Source organism: Kogia breviceps, chromosome 3 (assembly GCF_026419965.1).
Source record: "Kogia breviceps isolate mKogBre1 chromosome 3, mKogBre1 haplotype 1, whole genome shotgun sequence".
NCBI classification, from domain to species: Eukaryota; Metazoa; Chordata; class Mammalia; order Artiodactyla; family Physeteridae; genus Kogia; species Kogia breviceps.
The window spans coordinates 43,522,694-43,543,820 of record NC_081312.1 but is presented as its reverse complement, the minus strand read 5'-3'; the positions used below and the strand labels follow the sequence as shown (position 1 = coordinate 43,543,820).

Genomic DNA, 21,127 nt, shown 5'->3' with positions numbered 1-21,127 from the left:
AGGAGGGTTCATGAAACCATTTTAAAAGGTGTTCTCAGTGAGAGGCCATCAACCTGACCTTCAGAAGACCTGTGCCTCCTCCCCAGAGCCCAGCACGCCAGGGCTCCGCCTCGCCTGCTGCGGAGGAGGGACACTGCCTGCCAGCCAACTTGCAGGCCGAGGGGGCGTGGGGCTCATTCGTGTTCCCTTGCCCTTACCATCTATTATTCTGTGCTTAGTATTTCTGAAGTAGGCAGGCCAGCTGAACCCCTCCCGGGAAGTGGCCCTGGGAACTGGCTTAGAATGAGATAGGACATAAGGGTCAAAAGGAAAAAAGGAACTTTAAAATGTCCTGCTTCTCATTTTGCACATGAAAATATATTGTCATTGGCTAGCTGTGTGTTCTTATGCCAGTCACCTAACCTCTTTGGACTTCAGTTTTCTGATCTGCAAAGTGATAGAACTGAAACTCTAAGGTACCTTCCAACTCAAACATTCTACGAGGAGTAACAGCAAAGTATTCGATGCCCATAAAACTTATACAAAGCTCTCTGGGAGGAAAAGCCTCTGATGAAAAAGGCATTTTAAAAAGCACAGAAAAGACCAGTTGCCTTATGAAAATGGAAACCAATAGAGAATTAGACACTGTATGGTAAAGATAATTATTGGTCTCAATTTGTCGCTCTCTTATAGTAGTATTATATGTCCTTGCCATATTCTGGTAGTGTGTGGACTGTACTGCCACACCCCCTGAGCTTGGATTTGGCCATATGACTCACTTTTTTCAATGGGATATCGGTAAAAGTAATATAAGCAGAGACTTAAAATGGGTTTGTGCATTTGGGTTGCCCTGCTGTACTTCTGCCATTTCTACAGGGAAATATATTAAGGTAGTCACTGTGCATTCAGTCTGAACCCCAGAAGAGACCCAGGCAGCAGCCCTGAACACAGCCTGATGCTACCTGAGTCCAGGGAAACACCACAGACCCATGAGCAAGGAAAAAAGTACTTCAGTGTAAGCCTCTGAGATTTTGAGGTCGTTACACAGCATCTTTACAAGAAAGGCTGACTGACAGACCCTGCAAGGAAATAACATATAGAGAATGAAGAAAACGCCTAGAGAACAAGATAAACACCTAACCATCTATATAGGAATCACAGAACCAGAGCCAAGTGTACTCAACAGTCACAAGTGTGTCAAAATGACAGTGATGTCAATTTGAACACTGCACACAAATTACAACAGTATCTTCTACACTCAGTTTTGGTTTTGTTTTTAGCAGTCTACACAGTTTATTCAGCAATAAAACAGAAGAGAACTTCCATCATGACAGACATGAGGCGGATACAGGGTAGATCTCTGGGGTACATTCTTTAAACAGAGTAAAAAGTGACTTTTTAACAACATGTGGCAGGCAGGATTTGTTGCATACCAACAGCCATTCATTCCTTACTTCTTCCTTCCTAAAAGAGCTCTGATTTTATTAGGGGAGACAATGTGCCCTATCCAGGCAATGCCAACTCCATTCCCCTCTGCCAGGTTTCCCAGGCTCCCTTGTGATTCAAAGATGTACAGAAAAAAATCCTTGCTGTAATGACATGTAAGAAAAAATCTGTGAGGGACTTTTGAGAAAGATCTTCTTCCCCCATAAAAGAAACAGACTTGAAAGGAGAAAGCTTTTTGCTCCCTACTTCCAGCCTTTGATTGGGATTGAAATGTCTGGAGCAGCAACAAGCTCCATTGTACTTGTTGAGAACTCTGAGCACAAAAAGCCAACATGATAAGGATCCCAGAGGGGAAAGATAGAAAGAACCCGGGACCCGAGAAAATTGAGTTGCCACACAAGCGCTGGATTATCTAGAATCTTAAGTGGAATTTTTAAATTGTTCAGTGGCCTCTGAGATGTTTTCAACTTTTTCTAAGTTTCTTACCTGAACTCTAGTTCCATGAGTCTTATGAACAAGCGAAGGCCAGAATGAGGCCAATGTCAGGTAAGACCTTCTTAGTTCTAAGAAAAATGCTTCCACTAAACTGTTCATAATATATATGGAGTCAAGCTGGATAACTTCTTTTGTCACCTATCTCCTAGGACAGGTACTTTTCCATTGCCAGGGGAGGACATTCTATGTTCAATCACCACAAAGGATAGTATTTGCTTATGTAGAGCCAGGGAGATGTAGACAGAGGCATTTCTGCATGCTTTTATGTCACCTATATAGGTGCTGCCTGATTGAATGTGATTTCTCTGACCGTGACCAGTTATAGATCATGTCATACCCACACGGAGGATGGGCTAAACAGAGCCAATGACGAATAAAGTTATATATGCATTATATATATAATTATCACTGATTAATATATGAGGTAGAATTTAGAACAATATAGTTTATTATTAAAATGTCTAGTTTTACTGGAATAATCTAGAATTCAGCTACAAGGATGCTTTCCCACAAAAGTTATCACTAGAATAAAATGAAAATACACACAGTATGGGCCTTCTCCTCCAGGACTACAGTGTCATAATAATGTCAATAATTAGGCTATGGAGATTTTTAGGAGTAAGCTAATTCCAAAACGTAGGAAATATGGATTAGTCAGGTTCTAGATGAACAGTCTGGCTTGGAATGCTGATTAAATTCATGCTGAAGAAGAGATGCATAGACCCTGGAAGCAGATCCAACAACAATTTAAGCAGTTTCCCAGAGGAGTGACAGTCTGGATCAGATACAGAAAGAAGTCATTTTTCCATCTTCCTTGAGCTACTAGTACACAACCCTCTAGAGTCTCCATGATTTTTATCTTAAGAAAATCTTACGTTTAGAAGCTATTTGCTTCGGCCAAGATTTTTGTTCAAGGTTTTGTCTGTTCTGATCAGGATTAACTGTAATGCAGGGTTAAAACCAGCAACTCTAGAGTCACATATCCTTTTCCTAACCAGTGGAGGACCCAGAAGAAATGGGTGGCAAGGTTTTTCAAAGGTCCACCTGGTTAAGATTTTGGGGAGCCCCATCAAGTGGGAAAGACCAAGGAAGAACAAGGCTTCTATTAGCAGGAGTATCAGGATAACACTCAGGGCAATAATCAGCTCTGTTAATACGGTCTAAGAATACTTGGTAACATTCATTCTCAACCAGTTCAGTTTGGTACAACCAATGACCTAGTTCTAAACTGGGGAACCACTGCTGTCCACAGTCAGGGCAATGTGGATTATCTGAGAACATTGGGACCTAGAGAGACAACACAGAAAGCAATGTAACAGTAAGGGGCCACAATGACAAAGAGAGACACCCAAACAACCAGTCCTATCACAGGTTTGGTTTAGCACTTTCTCAGTCTGACCACCATTACTGGGAGAGGGTAGAATCTGGCTTGCACCTCTGTGCAATTCTTCAACATTTCGTTGTCTATTTTTCACTCACTTGCAACCCAGTCTCTGAACTCAGGGACTGATCCAGTCTATGTTATCAGTCACTTACTAGCAGCACAGATCTCAGAATAGCTCCTTTAAATCCCAGCTTCTCAAGAAAAGGTAGGGTTCTAGTCTAAGTTAATTATTTTTTCTTGTGTGTTATCAGCTGGTGTTATCATGCAGAGGCATCTGGCTTACTCTGCTTTGCTGGTAAGTTATTATGTCTGCTTGGTGAAACAGAGGAGCTGACAGGTCCAGTGGGTCTTTGGTTGGCACTGGCACTCTTGCCGTTGCAATACACGTACCCAAGTCTTAAGGCCTTGGCACTTGATAGCTATGTAGAGGGGTCAGGAAAACCTGGCAGAGTCCTCTTGAGCGTGGATCCAATGAAGTCTTTCTTGGGAGGACTTTAATCAGGACCCAGTCACAGGGAAGTAGCTGCTGTTGAGTTGGTTGAAGGGTCTGGGAATGCTTCACACACTTACAAATTCTAGCGGGGTTTTAAATCGTCGACTGTCAATGTCAGGAAAGCCCTTCGAGTGTTCTTTCTGCTCCACAACGCCGAGCTGCACCCCTTGGATGTGGCGGAACAGAACATCGTCCCCGTCCCTTACACTCAGTTTTAAGTGATCCTAATTAATGACCCTAAATGGTTAGCTTGATTAAAAAGAGTTAGACCTTTATTGGGAAAGAGGTAAAATTGTGGAAAAATCTAAAAACTCCTGAAAGTTTATTTAGATGAATTGGTTTTCACAAACTACCACATACTGTACTGTCTTCCACATCGTACTCAGCCTGGGGACGCTGCAGATACTTACCACCATAAGCCATGAGGCTCTCAAGCACACACCTTATTTTTCTTTAAAAATGGACTTTTATTTTTTAATTTTTAAAAATTGAGATCATGTAACACTGTGTAAGTTTAAGGTGTATGTGTTGGTTTGATACATTTAGATATTATGTATGTTTACTACCCAAGCCGGTAGCTAATACCTCTATCATGTTACATAATTATCATTTTTTTGTGTGATGAGAACAATTAAGATCTAGTCTCTTGGCAACTTTGAAGTTTATAGTACAGCATTATTGACTATTATTCACTATACTTTATCTACTAGTTGTAAACATCATCTTAAACAACATCTCCCCAATTCCTCTACCCCCCAACCTCTGGTGACCACCATTCTACTCTCTGTTTTTATGAGTCTGACTTTTTTAGGTTCCACATTTAAGTGAGGTCATACAGTATTTGTCTTTCTTTGTTGGATTTATCTCACTTCGCATAATACCCTCAAGGTTCAACCATCTTGTCACAAGTGGCAAGATTTCCTTCTTTCTCAAGGCTGAATAACATTTCACCGTATTTATCTACTACATCTTCCTTATCCATTTATTGACTGACAAACACTTAGGTTGTTTCCATATCTTGGCTATTGTGAATAATGCTGCAATGAACATGGGTTTGTGGCAGGATCTTAGTTCTGCAACCAGGGATTGAACCCAGGCCCTCGGCAGTGAGGGTGCGGAGTCCTAACCACTGGACTGCCAGGGAATTCCCCCAATTCCTTCTTACATATATACCTAGAGTAGGATGTTTGGGTCATTTGGTAGTTCTATTTGTAATTTTTTGAGGAACCTCCATACTGTTTTCCGTAATGACTACTCCAATTTACATTCCCACCAATAGTACACAAGTACTCCCTTTTCTCCACCCTTCTCCAACACTTGCTATTTCTTGTCTTTTTGATAATAGCCATTCTAAGATGTATGAGGTGGTATCTCATTGTGGTTTTGATTTGCATTTCCCTGGTGATTAGTGATGTTGAGCATCTTTTCATGTACCTCTTGGCCATTTATATGCCTTCTTTTGAAAAATGTCTATCCAGGTCCTTTGCCCACCTTTAAGTTGAATTATTTGCTTTTTTTTTGCTATTGAGTTGTATGAGTTATTTATATATTTTATATATTAATCTCATTAGATATATGGTTTATGGGGTTTTTTTTCCATTTTGTAGGTTACCTTTACAATTTGTTGTTTGCTGTGCTGTAGTGCCTTAGTTTAATGTAGTCCTACTTGTTTATTTTCATTTTTGTTGCCGGAAGCACACACCTTCTCAAGAGACAATGTTTCAATTTCTCCTAGGATCCAGAAGCTACTGAGTTTGAACAAATCCACTTTACAGAGAAATGTGCACATATCTGTCTCATAATTAAATAATGTAATTACCATGTTGCATCTGAGTTTTATGCTGCTCTGTCTTTTGGAACCAGAAGTCCGGCTCAGGCAGGTTTAGAACTTTTATAGTAAATGCACCAAAGTCTTAGTTTTGTTTAGCAGACTAAGCAGGGAGGAGAGAATAAATGAGGCAGAGAGGATAAACTCCCAAAACTCAGTAAATATCAGAGCACCAATCTCACTAATAAGGGTAAATGGTCTGTTATTCTATACCATTTGATAATAGATTATGTTGCCAATGAAAATAGTTTGTGAGAAGTTTGTGACAAATTATAAATTGCTTATGCTGTAATAGTAAATGAAAAAAGCAGCATATAAAATAGTATCAATAGTACAATCACAACAATGTAAAATGAAAGTGCACTAGAAAACCAGATTTGGAATATTCTCAGGATTGTTAACACACTGTCTTTAAGTAATAGAACATTTGAGTGATTGTTTTCTTTTTTTCTGCATTACCAGTATTTTTCATATTGAATGTGCATTACTCAAGGTGTCTTTTGAAATTACTTTTTCTAAATTACAACTTTATTCTTTCAAATTATCATTCCCTTTTTGGTATACTTTGTTCTGGCTTTTTCCACACCTTTACGAAAAAAGGGGAAATGCAAGCTAATATTGCAGTAGAGTTTATGTATTTATATCTGACCTTCAGAAGTCTTGTTAATCACCAACAACACAAATATTTGTCCCCACAGCTAAAATTAGAGCTGCAATTTTTTCAAACCTATTGTTAACCAAAACAATGAAATGATATAATCTCTAGAAAAGAGTCAAAGGTGCCTTACAGCATGGTCATTAAAAATGAAGTTGCCATCTTATTATCACAAGACCAGGGAAATTTTGAGATTACATAGGACATGGAAATATTGTGTCCCAAAGACACACCAGTCATATCTCCAAATTTGTCATTATTTCAACGGAATGGACTGGTCTAATTCAAAAGTCATATTTAAATAAAGTATAAATATTATAATATCAAAAGAATAATTAGCATATCTTTATCCCAGAGAGCTTCAAAGATGTTAATAGATTACCATGATCTGTTTCTTCAAAGACAAGTAAAAAATAGAAATGTGAAATCATTTCCCTAAGGCCACACAGAGTAAAACATTACTGTGTTAGACACTTAACTGATTTACGAATGTTTCCTGAATATGTCATTAGAATCTTAAAAATGTCATCACTGGACTATGGAGAGACAATGTCTCTTTTTTTAAAATCAAAATTCCCATATTGCAAAAGTAATTTTGTATAAAGCAATAGTGTTTTCATTTCCAAAGCAAACTTTTGAAAAAAATAAAACTACTTCCCACCTGGCTTTGTGAGGAACTGCTACTAATAACTACTGTTAAACAGTTTGTAAAAATATGATATGCTATTTCCTTGTCTGGTAATTATAAGCTTAGCAGACCAAAGCATAAATAAATAACTGTGCTATTGTTTTTCAGCTTCAGAAAATTACACATGCTATTACTAGATGATAATTTTGTATGCTTAAAATCTAGAAACATTCATTTAAAATTAATAGGCTATGTCATTTTCTAAGCATATGTTTAAAAGATATGGAAAGTAGATTATTGGCAGTTTGTGAAATTAACAATGAAAGACTACTGTGTCTCACTTCAAAGATTTACCTAAATACCTAGGAAGGCTCAAGAACAATTTTGGGAGTTTGCTTAATGTTAAATTCTCCTATGATCTGAAAGTGCCAAAAAATAAGAAAATTACCACCTGTCTATTTGAACACACACACACACACATACACACACACACACAACCAGTTGCATCACAGCAACCAAGATCACCCATGAACTGATTTTTTTTTTTTTTAAGCAGGGCCTCCACTACTTTTCTTTTTCTTCCTGATAAAGAGAAAATACCTTAGCTTGACCCCCAGTTGTCTGTGGGTGCAGCAGAAGTCTCACCAGGAAGAATGACAGATTCGTGGAGGAGACTCCAGTGAGTGATGCCATATATAGTTAATTAATGCCATATGTAGTTAATTAATACTAGAAAGAGAAGTGCAGACACTGTAAGTCATAGGATTACAAACAAGACCAAACAATAGAGCACCCTAACAGTTTGGGCCTTTATTAGAGAGAGACAGTTTTCCCCTTCATTAAAAGGAATTCTTCCTAAGCACACTCTTATCCCTGAGGAAGAGGAGTGACAAGTGGGGATTGTTAAATTCGGGGCAAATGGAAAAGGCAAGCTCTGCTCCATGCTCTACTTTCTTTCTCTTAGGAGTATGCCTGCTCATGCTGGGCACAAGTTCTCTCTGTTCCTCCTCGTCCCTGGAGCCTCCCCTGGGTGGGCCTCCTCTTCCCCCAGGGGATTCCTGCCCCAGCCCAGTTAGGCAGTTCAGTCTAACTCCGGGGTTCACAGCTGTTAGCAATCCATGAGGCTAGTACAGCCAAAGCCATTACCTTTACTGGCTTCTGACAGTAAACAGGAAATAAATGGTCCCTGTCTTTGCATTGTTCTATATCTCAACTTGTTCAGAAACCAAGCCTCTTCAAATATCAGTTTTAGGGTAGTTTTATTCCAATAATAAGTATAGCAAATCACTATACTTACTCTTAGAAAAGGGCTTTCATTCATTGCTGATTGATTTGCAAAAACTCCAAGTCAAATCTACTGCCTGATTTATAAGGAAGCCATCGATCATCACATGAAACACAGTCCACACTTGAATTATCTGCTTACCAACATCACAGTTCTGGCCATAGCCCTCTACAACGACTTGTGCTATTATTTATTAATGTTGCTCTTTTAAAAGGCTCATTGTTTTTTACTTTAAAGTATGATGCCAAATGGAAACTACTGCAAAAGGAAATTGAGTATCACTTGTCAAAGATTAACACCAAAAACATACATAGCACTTAGTCTATGCCAGGCTTTATAAATATTAGCTCACTGAATTCTCACCACAATCCTATGAGGTAGGTACTGTTACTGCTGTCGTTTTATAGATGAGAAAACTGAGGCATAGAGAGATTAGGAAATTTGCTCAGAGATTAGGAAATTTGCTCAAAGTCAGGCAGCTAGTGAGGGGCAGACTTGGCTCTGCCCCAGGTGTCCTGGCTCCAAAGTCAGCTCTGACCCACCTCAAGTACAGAAAGTGACTATAAAGACAAAGGCAGTGAAAAGAAGTCAATGCTCTCACAGTACAAAAATAAAAATGAAATGCAAAGCACAATAACCATTTAACAAAAATGCACACCTAAAAATTCTATTTTTCGTGCACAAGAAATAGCCGTTAATCACTCAATAGTAAAATTTTAAGTTTAAAAATGAAAATGAAATACAAAGAATAATCACCAATTGATTTCTAAAAATCCACTCTGGAAAAGTCTATTTTTCTCTTGTAAGAAATTACTGTTGATGATAAGTCAATAATGAAAGCTTCATTTTAAATAGCCTTACTGTAAGATTAATTAGAGTAAAATGCCGTGAAGGGAAAGAGGGTTTTAATTCATTTTTGCTCCCCTTTTGCTATGCCCTAAGCAGAAAGTTACAGAGGTTGAATACACCTGAATCACTCTGGGTTTTCATAATGGCATTTTCCCCACCTCATCCTTCAGTGTCCTTATCTGTAGTGATAAGGACACCCCAACTCCTTCCCCACAGGAACTGGCCTTCAAGTGATTCATGTGGTCAGCAGGAAGTGGCTCTACCACTTTAGTTTTAACCTAAGCAACAATACTGTGTCTGTGAAATCAGGGATTTGCTGGGCTGTACCTCTCTCTCATAAGGTGTCCGTGAAGAGAGACAGTGGTGAGTCCCACCCCACCCCGTTTCCTTTGCTTGCTGGTCACACAGCTACCAGATATTTCCCAGCATCCCTTGCAGTTAGGCAGGGTCACGTCACAGGCTCTGGCCAAGGGACGGTGCCACGGGAGTGATTCCTGGCACCGTCAGTGATCCTGAATGTCCCCTCTTTGTCGGTCTGTGGCTGGAGGAAACCAACTCAAGGACCAGAGGAACCTAAAGCCCCAAATAGAAGGAGTCTGAGTCCCTGAACGACTGTGGAACACAGAACCCATCCCCACTAAAGCCCACATTGGACTGTGATGTGAGGTGAAAAATAACCCTTTATTCTCTTAACTCATTTTGATTTTGAGGTAGCTTATGACAGCACTTAGTTTATTCTGATTAATATATAATACATTAAAACAAATGCTTAAATCTTACTCTTTGAAAATTCCTTCTCTTTGTATGCCTTAAAATGACCACTCTTTGGTAACTGCTGATGTAGTAGGCACTGCCCATACCTACACAGTTTGGTCCCCACAGAAAAATGTGGTTCCAGGCACTGACCAAAATAATCAAAGGCTGAATCATATCAAGTCGTCATCTAGCTAACGCTCCTCTGAACTTACAGGTGTTTCTCTTTCGGCTAATCCTTCGCTGTAACTGGCACATTGAATAAGCAAGACTTACAGGGTTTAATCACAAAAATTTGTTTTTTCCCATTGTCTCTTTAAACCCAGTCAGGTCCTTCCTTTAACCTTGACTTTTACAGTCATGCTTAGGTTAGAAAGATACTCTACTATCACTCTAAATTCCAACTGCAATCCCAATTCAGTATTTAAAAGTGTCTAGTCAGATATAGTGATGAACATATCCAAAAGTCTCCCTTCCACACACCCCTCCCTTATGCTGGACCGGCAGCAAGACACTCCCGCACCTCAGGGGAGGAGGGTCTGCTTAACATCTTCTGTTTTAAATTCTTTCTCCCAGAACTTACCTGCTATTTCTGACCTGTGTCTCACCCAGGGTTGAAGCTGTGAGGGGGGAAGTAAAGGGGCAGGAAAATTCCTACTTGGTGAGTACTACATAGTAAGGTAGTGCTGTTCCTCCTGGTGTTAGAAGATATCTAGAGCTGACATTTCCATGGTGAGTATCTTTACGAATTCTCTAGAGACTCCCTTCGAGGTTCCTCTGTCTACAACCCCCATTTACCCATCGATGCCGCTTGCTGGGCTGCCCATTCCCAAACACCCTCCGCTTCTGTTCCCTATGCCCCGCCCCGGCCCACCGCAACCACCAATGTCACCTCACAGCCTTTTACTGCCATGGTCTCCTCCCCTGGGTGACCCCTATTAAAATTATTCCCAGCCATTGGTTTCCCCACCCGGTTCCTAGGATCCGCCTTCCACCCGAGGGCAGCGTGACCATTCAGACACAGCCGCAGCTTTGCTCCTCTGCCAGAGCACTCCCCATCCCGTCTCTCTGGCTCCTTTGATTTCCCAGTGGGGATGGGTTAGTGGGTAACAGACAGCCGGCTACTACACCCTTCTACCCGCTAGAGTCACATGCTAAGCTCTCTGGGTGGTCAGGTGGAATTCTCCTCCTCAGATCTGAGATGAAGTGTTTGAGCACCTCCCTACTTCTTCCTCTTGCTTAGTTTAGGTGGATTCACAACACAGCTCTCCCCAGAGAAATCCTCCTCACAGCACTGTTTTAATTTTGAACCCTTAATTCACCTATCCTTGAAGAACCCTTAATTCATTTATCCTTCACTTAATGTCACTGGCAAAGCCCATTAACAATTCCTGAAATAAAAATAGAATCTGGGTAATAAAATAAAGTCTAACCTTTTTTATTCTTTTCCTTGGTGCTTCGTCCAGTTTCACTTGTTCATAGGGTGCTGTGTGCAGAGGCCTTGCTCCCAGCCCTCAAGACCACAGTTCCTGGTACAAAATGGCTGCACCAACCTTCAGCTCGTGGCCGTGCGCAGAATCACGTGAGCATGATTCTAACTCAGTAGGCCTGGGGTGGATCCTGGGAGGCTGCTTTTCCAACAAGCTCCCAGGTGATGCTGATGGTCTGTAGACAACCACACTCTGAGTAGAAAGGTCAAACAGTATCTATTGAATGGTTCTCACGTTTTGCTTGTTTATTTCTTGTTTACAATAGTTTAGGGAGGCTGATGGAGTTTAGGGGGCAGAGAGCCCCTCAAATTGTCCCTTGCCACCACTGACCATCCGCAGTTTTAGCCTCTGCTCTCACCCTTGTTAGCATCAACAGCTGATGTCTTTTGCCCAGGTTCATGTGAATCCATCCTTCCTGCAACAAAATCTCCAAATGCCTGACAGCTCTAAGACCGTCCATAGTAGGCAGTTTTTCCAATTGAAAAATGATATAGCTCTGTCTTTGACCTTGGTCAGAACCTGTTCATGATCTAGGCAGTATTTCAGAGAATGCTGTACAAAAAGGCCAGACCTTAACATGGCATCAAGGACTCAGAATTGCACAAGTCTCAGTAAGGCTCAAAGAAAAGGGCTCACCCCACCCCATATGGAAGTGAAAGCGACCATTCAGACTACACACCTGGAAGGTGTGGCTCCATCTTAAGGCAGATAGGTGATTTGCATAAATTTGCATAGTATTAGCGATTCTTATACTGTCCAGTGATAAACTGACTTATTAAGAGAAACTTCTGTCCCAAATTCCAGTTTTGGAGATGATAAAACAAATGTTTCCCAGAAACCTCCCGAGTTCAAAGTAGAGGGCAATGCGGGTAGCAGAGGCCCTGGCAGAGCTAAGCTGGAGAGAGGAATCGGGAAAGTTTGATTGGGGCTCTGGGATTACAACTGAAGCAGCAGCTTCTCCAAATTCGAGTCTGTGTTACTTATTACTTGAATTGGCTAATTCTTCCTTATTTCCCACCATAAGTGAGCACTGTAGCTTAGAAAGGCGAGGGAAAATGGGTGAAAAGAGCAAAGATTTCAGAGTGTAAGTTCACTTTCAGATTCTTCACTTACTTGCTGTTGGCTTGGGGCAAGTTAATAATCTTTCTGAGCCTGAAATGCCTCTTCTATTCAATAAGGATAAGAATAACAGTCTGGCAAGGTCATTATGAGAATTAAATAAAATATATACCAAGAGGCCTCATGCAATGCCTGGCATTTAACAGGTACTGACCACATAACCCTCTCCCCATTCAAGGACAACAGGGACATGGAAGACACTTGGTATTCTGCAAGCACCAAAGATTTGTAAGGCTCTTTAACTTTCAAAGCACCTTCACAGCTGTTTTCTTACTTTGTTTTTCTGGGGAAAAAAATGGGGGAAAGGAAGATGTGAAGAAACGAAATACAAAAAGAGGGAAGCATGGAAGAAGCACGGGACACTGCTAAACAAAATCTAGAGCCTACATTTCCATCAGACCGAGATGTGGCATGTGACTCAGGAGGCAGAGTCTCTCACAACTCAGGTGAAGGTCAAATGACAGTGAGTGAAGTCTGCAGTAAATGCCCTCCAATTAAAATAATAGTAAGTCAAGTATCTTAGCTTGTTGTGAATTTGACCCAGAAATTAATTTTTGAGAAGAAAGAAGTCTTCTTATTCCAATCACCAGCAAGTGGAGTAACAGAGTAGCACTCAGCCTTGCTAATCACTGATGTGTATTCCCTGGTGGGACCCTAAGGAATACAGTGGAGCCATGCTACCCCATTAAAACCGCCTAAATATAGTCTCTGTGGTGTAATGTTTGCGGGAACCATTTACATGTCAAGATCCAAAGCAAGTACAAATCTGCAGTACAGAGAGAATTAGATCCCAGCTGGAGCTCAAACTGTACTCAGCCCCTCCCCTCCTCCCTTTAGGCATCTACTTACATACAACCACTAAGCATCCTCCAAAATAGAAGTCAGGCTAAAGGAAAAGAGCCTGGCCTCCACCAGCCTGGCCCACTAGCATCGCCCCTCAGGCCTTTGACTAAGTCCTTGAAGGACTTAGGGGCAGCATGGGGAGATATTCACAAAATATATTCACAAATATTTGAGAGACATGGGACACAGTAGGTAACAGAACTTGGGGAACGTATGACAAAGTGGGATAAAGAATGGGGAAAAGGAGCTGTCCCTATATCCCTGGAGAGAACAGTGTGGCATTTTGCCCAATGGCCAAGTGTCCTGGGCCCAATGAACCTGGGTTTGAATCCAAGTTCTGCCATTTTCTGAGTGTATGAGTCAGGGCATGTTTGTTAACCTCAGTTTCATTATCTACAAAATGGACACAAAAATAGAAACATCTTGGGACTTCCCTGGTGGTGCAGTGGTTAAGAATCCGCCTGCCAATGCAGGGGACACCGGTTCGAGCCCTGGTCCAGGAATATCCCACATGCCGCGGGAGCAACTAAGCCCGTGTGCCACAACTACTGAGCCTGCACTCTAGAGCCTGTGAGCCACAACTATGTGGCCCACGTGCCACGACTACTGCAGCCCGCGTGCTTAGAGCCTGTGCTCTGTAACAAAGAGAACTCCCCGCTCCGGCCAATAAATAAATAAATAAATAAATTTATTTAAAAAAAAAGAAACATCTCTTAGAGTCTTTCTAAGGTTTGAAAGAGACCTGTTTAAAAGCTGGGCCAGGGCTTCCCTAGTGGCGCAGTGGTTGAGAGTCCGCCTGCCGATGCAGGAGACACGGGTTCGTGCCCTGGTCCGGGAGGATCCCACATGCCGCGGAGCGACTGAGCCCGTGAGCCGTGGCCGCTGAGCCTGCGCGTCCGGAGCCTGTGCTCCGCAACGGGAGAGGCCACAGCAGTGAGAGGCCCGCATACCGCAAAAAAAAAAAAAAAAAAAAAAAAAAAAAAAAGCTGGGCCTATCAACTTTTCTCAAGACATGGCAGTTACAGAAAATGACACATGCATTATAATTCTATAACATAATGAAACTGCTTAATCCCAGAGATAGCAGCATTGGAGTTCCTCAGCCCCAGATCCTGTCCACGCCCCCTGAGGGCTGAAGGGATAATAACAACAGTGATAGCAAATAGCACTGCTATAGAGCTTCCTGGGTGCCAGCTGCTGCTCTAAGTGCTCTACATTGATTAACTCACTTGATTCCCACAGCAAACTTATGAAATGAGTATTATCATTTTTATTATTTCACAGATGAGGAAACCAAGGCACAGAGAGGCTAAGTAACTTGCCTAAGATTACATAGTCTGTGATTGTCAGGGCCAGGTCCAGCCCAGGCAGTTAGATCCAGAATCCTTGCTTTCTTCATTATGCAATACAACCTTTCAATATCATGGCCCAGCTCCAACCCAGACGTGGCATCCCCACCTTCCTCGCAGAAGGCTCTCTGAAATACAGCCTTTCTCACCTTGCATGGTATACAGCATTTAACAAACATTAGTATTTTATAAAGAGCTGTGCAATCAAGCGTGCAGATGCCCCAACAAGAGCTGCAGGACTGGTGGTGTGAGAGAGCAGGACAGTCCCGGGCAGGGGGTAATGGCACGATCAGTGCCAGGAATCACAGAGAGACAGTCACGGCTGGCTCAGCAGCCGGCCACACCACAGGGAGGGGAAGAAAAGAGGATGGCAATGGTAATTTCCCCGTGGTGTTGCATGCTCTGAGGTTGTAGCACTCTCTAATAAATCATTGTGGGACGCTTTGAATGGGGGCTAGAAGTCTAGCATTGGTGGTGGGAATTAGAGCCATCGTGTTTCTAACTGTAGGTGTTAGTTATAGGTACAGTTACCCCTAAACTGGACCGGTCTGGGGAAGCCAGCGGTACAGCTGTGAGCACCTGCTGAATTTCACACGTTCATTGCTGATTATAGACTGTAAATTCCTGAAAGGCAGAGGATGTCTCTTGCATTTTGATAGCCCCCAGCAGTTGTCAGAGGCCTTTTTTATATAGTAGGCCATCAATAGGTGTGTGAGTAAGTCAATCAAATATATTTATTTAATAAAGATTTAGGACTAGCCCTTAAAACAATTACTTTTAACTTCAAAGTTCTTTTTGCAGAGGCAATACACCGATTTCTCTGCTCTAAGTTTAAGTAACATTGGAAAACTCACAGTGGCAAAACTGAAGACCTAAACGAAACTCTGAACACATTTATTGCACACCAACTCTGGGCAAGACTCCTTCAAACACCAAGGCAGAAGCTTTCCTGTGTAGAGAAGGTTATACCAAAACCCAAAAATGCTGTTTGCAAACTCAACCTTGTTGCTTCCCCTAAGTCAAAGAATCCATGACTAACAGCAGTTTTCATTATTATCATTATCATCATCATCACTATTATTATTTGTGTTAACTCTTTACCAATTCTGAGTGTATTAAACCAAATGTTATTTGATGAAATAAGAGATAAGAGTTGTTTCTATGACTCAGGGGAAAACAATATTGCTGCTGTTTGTGCCATAACACTTTAAGTCAACCGTTTTCCAATGTATAAAGGTGGTTTTAGGTCAGTTTGGAGCACTGGTTGTCATGTCCCAACATCTGGACCACTGGTGTGGGTGTGGAATAGGGCCAGAATGTGATGGAAGAAACATAAATTAAATGAGACTGCACTTTCTTTCATGCAGCCCCCAGAGATGCTTGTCATGGAAACTGAAAATCCCTGTTCTACAAAACAAATGTGATTTAGCAGTGCTTTGCCAGATACCAGCATCTAAGTGATCATTTAGAAGAGGGGATGACAAACTACAGCTCATGAGCCAAATCCAGCCTACCGCCTGTTTTTGTAAGTAAAATTTCATTAAACATAGTCACACCCATTCATTTATATATTGTCTATGGCTGCCTTCACCACACTCTAAGTGCAGAGTTGACTAGTCTCAAAAGAGACAGAATGGCCTGCAAAGCCAAACATATTTACCATCTGGTCCTCCAGAGAAAAAATATGCCAACCCCTGATGTAGAATAATACCAAAAGTCACAAACATCAACATCTCAGTGACAATTTAGAAAGCCACCAAAATTCATTTCACCAGTCTACAACCCAACCTCCTAAGACACCTGAATTTAATTAGGGTCATTAAGTTGTTTAAACCATTTATATAGTTTATTTCTTGAATCTTCAACATGATATTTTTTGGGTTTTTTTCTGCGGCCATGGCTCACGGGCCCAGCCGCTCGGGGGCATGTGGGATCCTCCCAGACCGGGGCACAAACCTGCGTCCCCTGCATCAGCAGGCGGACTCCCAACCACTGCGCCACCAGGGAAGCCCAACATGATGTTTATTAAAGAGGCACACGCTTTGCCTTATATAAAGTATGGGTTTTGCCCTTGATGTTGGCAATTGGCATCCACCTCCTGTGCAGGAAATCAAATTTGTTGTTCCTATTGCACTTCCTTCCATATATCAGTGTTTCACCTGTCCCCTTAACCTCAGGGCTGGGACAAACTCTAAAACATTAATATGCATAAGAAATGTAATTGAAAAATTTATCCCCCCATTCTTAAGATGTCACCCTTCTTATTTCTGTCTTTGGTGCTTGTCTAGCTGCAGCCTTGTTAGCTTGATCCCTGGCCAGGCAGCATTTGCTTAATGACACCCCCCATAGGAGCCACCTCCTCCCCACTCATTACACCTTTTTCTTCCCTCACCCCAAATTCCCTCTAAATACAACATCTCTCAGGGTGCTTGACTAGCAGAGAACAACAGTGTTGTCACTCTTTCCAGAAATACCTTGTTTTTCTTACACAGTACCTCATGAGCACAAACAAAGGAAAAGTGTAGAAAGAGGGAAATTTAAGAAGTAAAAAGAGAAAGGTAATGGTGAGAAGTCGACACATGGTAAAGGAAAATGTAGGGAAGAGGGAAAGAGAAGGGCAGGACTACACCAACCTGTCCATAAAGAAGCAGCAAAGAATCACACTGTCAAAAGAGAAGGAAGTAAGATCTGACAGTGTAGCCAAATGTAGGACCTTTGAGTCTTACCCACTGACCTTGCTCTCCCAGGGCACATCTTACATTTTCTCAGAGAGGATGTGTCAGTGTCACACTTCACATACTTGCCATCCAGGGAGAATCACAATGATTGTCTCTCCCTCTCAACAGTTATTAAGCCCCATGCATGTACAATCCCATTTTCACAAACTTCAGAGTGCACTGTAATTAATGTCTTTGCTTTACTTCTCTTTAAATGGTTCCAAATGGCTACACTGCAGAAGAAGCTTCTGTCTGCTGATAGTAATTGAGCAAAACCAAATCAAGTATCAAAACACAAACAGCAGCTCAAGATCCACCCCAACTCTCTCAGCCCTACCAGGCATGCAGAAAATGAATCTCCTTGTATTCCAGAACCCCACTCTTCAGAAACCTTGCTCAAGGCCTGCCTGATTTGGGATCCATCACTCCAGCCCCTGAATAAAGCATCTGTTTACCTCCTCAAAACCAGAAAAGATATAATATCTTTTAATATTTAGTAGGTATTGAGAAAAACAAATGCCATACAATATCACTTATATACGGAATCAAAAATATGACACAAATGAACCTATCTACGAAATAGAAACAGACTCATGGACAGAGAGAACAGACTTGTGGTTGCCAAGGGGGAGGGGGGAGGGGGAAGAATGAAGTGGGAGGTTGAGCTTAGCAGATGTAAGCTATTATATCTGGAATGAATAAACAACAAGGTTCTACTGTAGAGGGGCTTCCCTGGTGGCTCAGTGGTTAAGAATCCACCTGCCAATGCAGGGGATATGGTTTTGAGCCCTGGCCCAGGAAGATCCCACATGCCGCAGAGCAACTAAGCCCATGCACCACAACTACTGAGCCTGCGCTCTAGAGCCCGCAAGCCACAACTACTGAGCCCACGTGCCACAACTACTGAAGCTCGCGCCCCTAGAGCCCGTGCTCCACAACAGGAGAAGGCACCGCAATGAGAAGCCCACACTCCACAACAAAGAGTAGCCCTGCTCGCCACAACCAAAAGAAAGGCAGTGCACAACAACGAAGACCCAATGCAGCCAATAAATAAATAAATTAATTAAATTTTTAAAAAAAGTTAAAGAAGTTATTTTTTAAAAAGGTCCTACTGTATAGCACAGAGAACTATATTTGGTATCCTATGATAAACCACAATGGAAAAGAATATTAAAAATGTATATATATCTGAATCACTTTGCTATAGAGCAGAAATTAACACAACATTGTATATCAACTATATTTCAATTAAAAAAAAGAGAGAAAAGACAGTGGCGACAGCCCCCCCCCCACAAAAAAAAAAAACATTTAGTAGGTGTTAATTTCTTGCTCTGAATTCATTGATGTATTAATAATAAAAAATACAGTATTGTCTGCTTTACAGACACAACTTGATATTTTAACAGACTGGGAGGCAGGGCTGGGATAAGGATGAGATAAGTAAGGTGCCTAGAGGCACAAAAGACAAGGAGGCACTCACTTTCAGGGTCAAGTACAAAATCAGTCATCTCTGAGGCATAGGGGATGGGAGTTTAATAAAAAAATTCGCCACCCTTCCATGCCCCAGTGCACGATTTTAGTTGCGTTCTACTGACTAGGCGGAAGGACTGTATGATTGTGTTCTAGATGCCCACAGCAGTGGCTCCTTGATAATAAACCTTTATGTTTGCCTTTCCCTCCACCTGTTTTATTCTTCTGAAACTCACACCAGCTCCATGGAATCATCTCTCAACTACCACTTCCTAAATGCAAGCCTGTATGCCAAGGCTCTACTTTCTGGAAGAAATTAACCTGAGGGAATTGGCATCAGGATTTGTTATCGGAAGCAGGTCCTCAGGATGAGGCTCTGGAACTAATGACTTACCAACGATCAGCATCGCCACCGTATGACTCCCTCATATCAGATGGAAATAAGGTATGGGTAAAAGGTGAACCATTGGTTTCTGCACTTGAACAGTAGGGGGGGATGGGAATAATAAGGATTGTGGGGTTGACTGGCTTTAAATGCAACCACAGGGCAATTGTATTGAAAATTAGGTTCAGGATTTGCTGTTAAAGACACAGAGCTACAAGAGGTCTGTGATGTGACTCCTATGTCTAAAGCAGGGACCTGATAGAATAAGAGTGAGCCCTTGAGACCTGGATGTAGAAAGACCTAAGAACCTTGTATCCCTATGATCCTTTGAATTTCTCTACACTGGAAGAAGTAACATCCTCCCTCTTTCTAGAGAACAGCCTCCTCTCACCTGGAGATCTGCAAAGACCACACCTGAGGCAGGTACATCAGATGATCAAGCTTTGCCCACCTCAAGAGCTAACCCACCTTCCGGTACCACCTTCACATTAGGTTGCACCACAGCCCAAGGAAAGTAGTCCCTGCTCTGGCAGGAACAAGGAAACATGCTCTTAGAATTGTAGGACCTGAGCATGTGTACAAGTAGGCACCTGGAGAATACATTTGACCATGGATCTTTGAGATTTTGAATTAGGAGACAAAAAATAGAGCTGTGATAGAGAAGAATTTATTGATATAAGAGCCTTTTCCTGTGATTTGGGAGCTTAATATTCTGACAAAATCACCTGAGACTGGTCTAAAAATGTGCCTGGTAGGGCCCCTTGGATACTGAACATGATAATGGTCTACAGTAAATGAGGTAGAGATATGGAATTGTCCTAGCAGAGTATTCAATGGGGGAGTCAGAGGATTCTGAGAGGTGAGAATATTAGGATGGATTTAGTCAGGCTGGAGAACTCACCACCTGAGTGTATTCTCCAGCAATGGCCAAAGATAGAATGCACAGGCGAGAGGCATTGGTCATGAGAAGCTAGGCAATGGTCGTCCTCTGTGGGTTAAAATCAAAGGAGATACTGAGTGGAACAGTGCTCCTGACTATAACATCACTATATCTGTAGTGTTGATAGGATTTGGGGATGGCAGGGGCCAAATGGTGGCACTTAATCATCAGAGACAAATTAGAAACAATTACTCTCATGGCATCAAGGCCAGAGTGGCTATCAGGGGGCTTCATCTCTAATAACTAGAATGCATGGATCTGAAACCAACAGGTGGAAGTAGGATTGGGCCCTGTCACCATTCTTCTCAGTGACCCACTTGCTTCTTCTCTCTGAAAACTTAGCATCAGCTTGGGAACTCCAGATCCACAGGGAAGGGGAAGCTTCTAGCAAAGGATGCAGTGTGAACCAGAAGCTATGACATCCAGTCAGTCATATTGGCTCCTCATTCCAGTGGACCAGTAGCCAAAGAAAAGATCACTGTCAAGGTGGGAGTTATTGACCCTGATTACAATAAAGATCTAGGATTGATACTATACAATAGGAACAGAAAGGGGAGTGTCTGGAAACCAGGGAATCCCCTGGGCTATTTCTGTGCCTTGTGATCATACTAAATAGGAAATCTCAGCAACTATGGTCCACAGGTGTTAAAAATAAAAATAAAAATAGACAAAGGCTCAGGTCTCTAAGGGATGAAGATCTGGGTCATTGACCAGGCAAGCAACTTAGACCTGTTTAAACAATGTCTAGCATGAACAGACTTTAGAATGGGGTAGAGAGCAGTGTGATGATGAATATCAATTACAGCCTCAGGACCAATTGTGAAGTGAGAATCATAGCTTGTTCCAATAACCCTGCTGTTTTACACCTTTCATAGGATTGCAGCAATTTTGCTGATTACCTGATAATATTTTTACCAAAAACCTATGGCCAGCATCATACTTAATAATAAAACTTTAGAAACATTCCCTATAAATTCAATTTCAAGGCAGGGATCCCTACTATTCAGACAGCAAATTAG

General features: G+C 41.8%; 1 protein-coding gene and 1 pseudogene across 1 annotated transcript in view; both read right to left on the bottom strand.

Annotated features, from left to right (window-relative positions):
- SLC35F4 (solute carrier family 35 member F4) overlaps nt 1-21,127 on the bottom strand; it is a 293,691-nt gene that overhangs the window by 204,863 nt on the left and 67,701 nt on the right. The gene's annotated exons all lie outside the window — the stretch shown is intronic.
- LOC131753779 (torsin-1A-interacting protein 2-like) lies at nt 2,805-3,201 on the bottom strand (annotated as a pseudogene).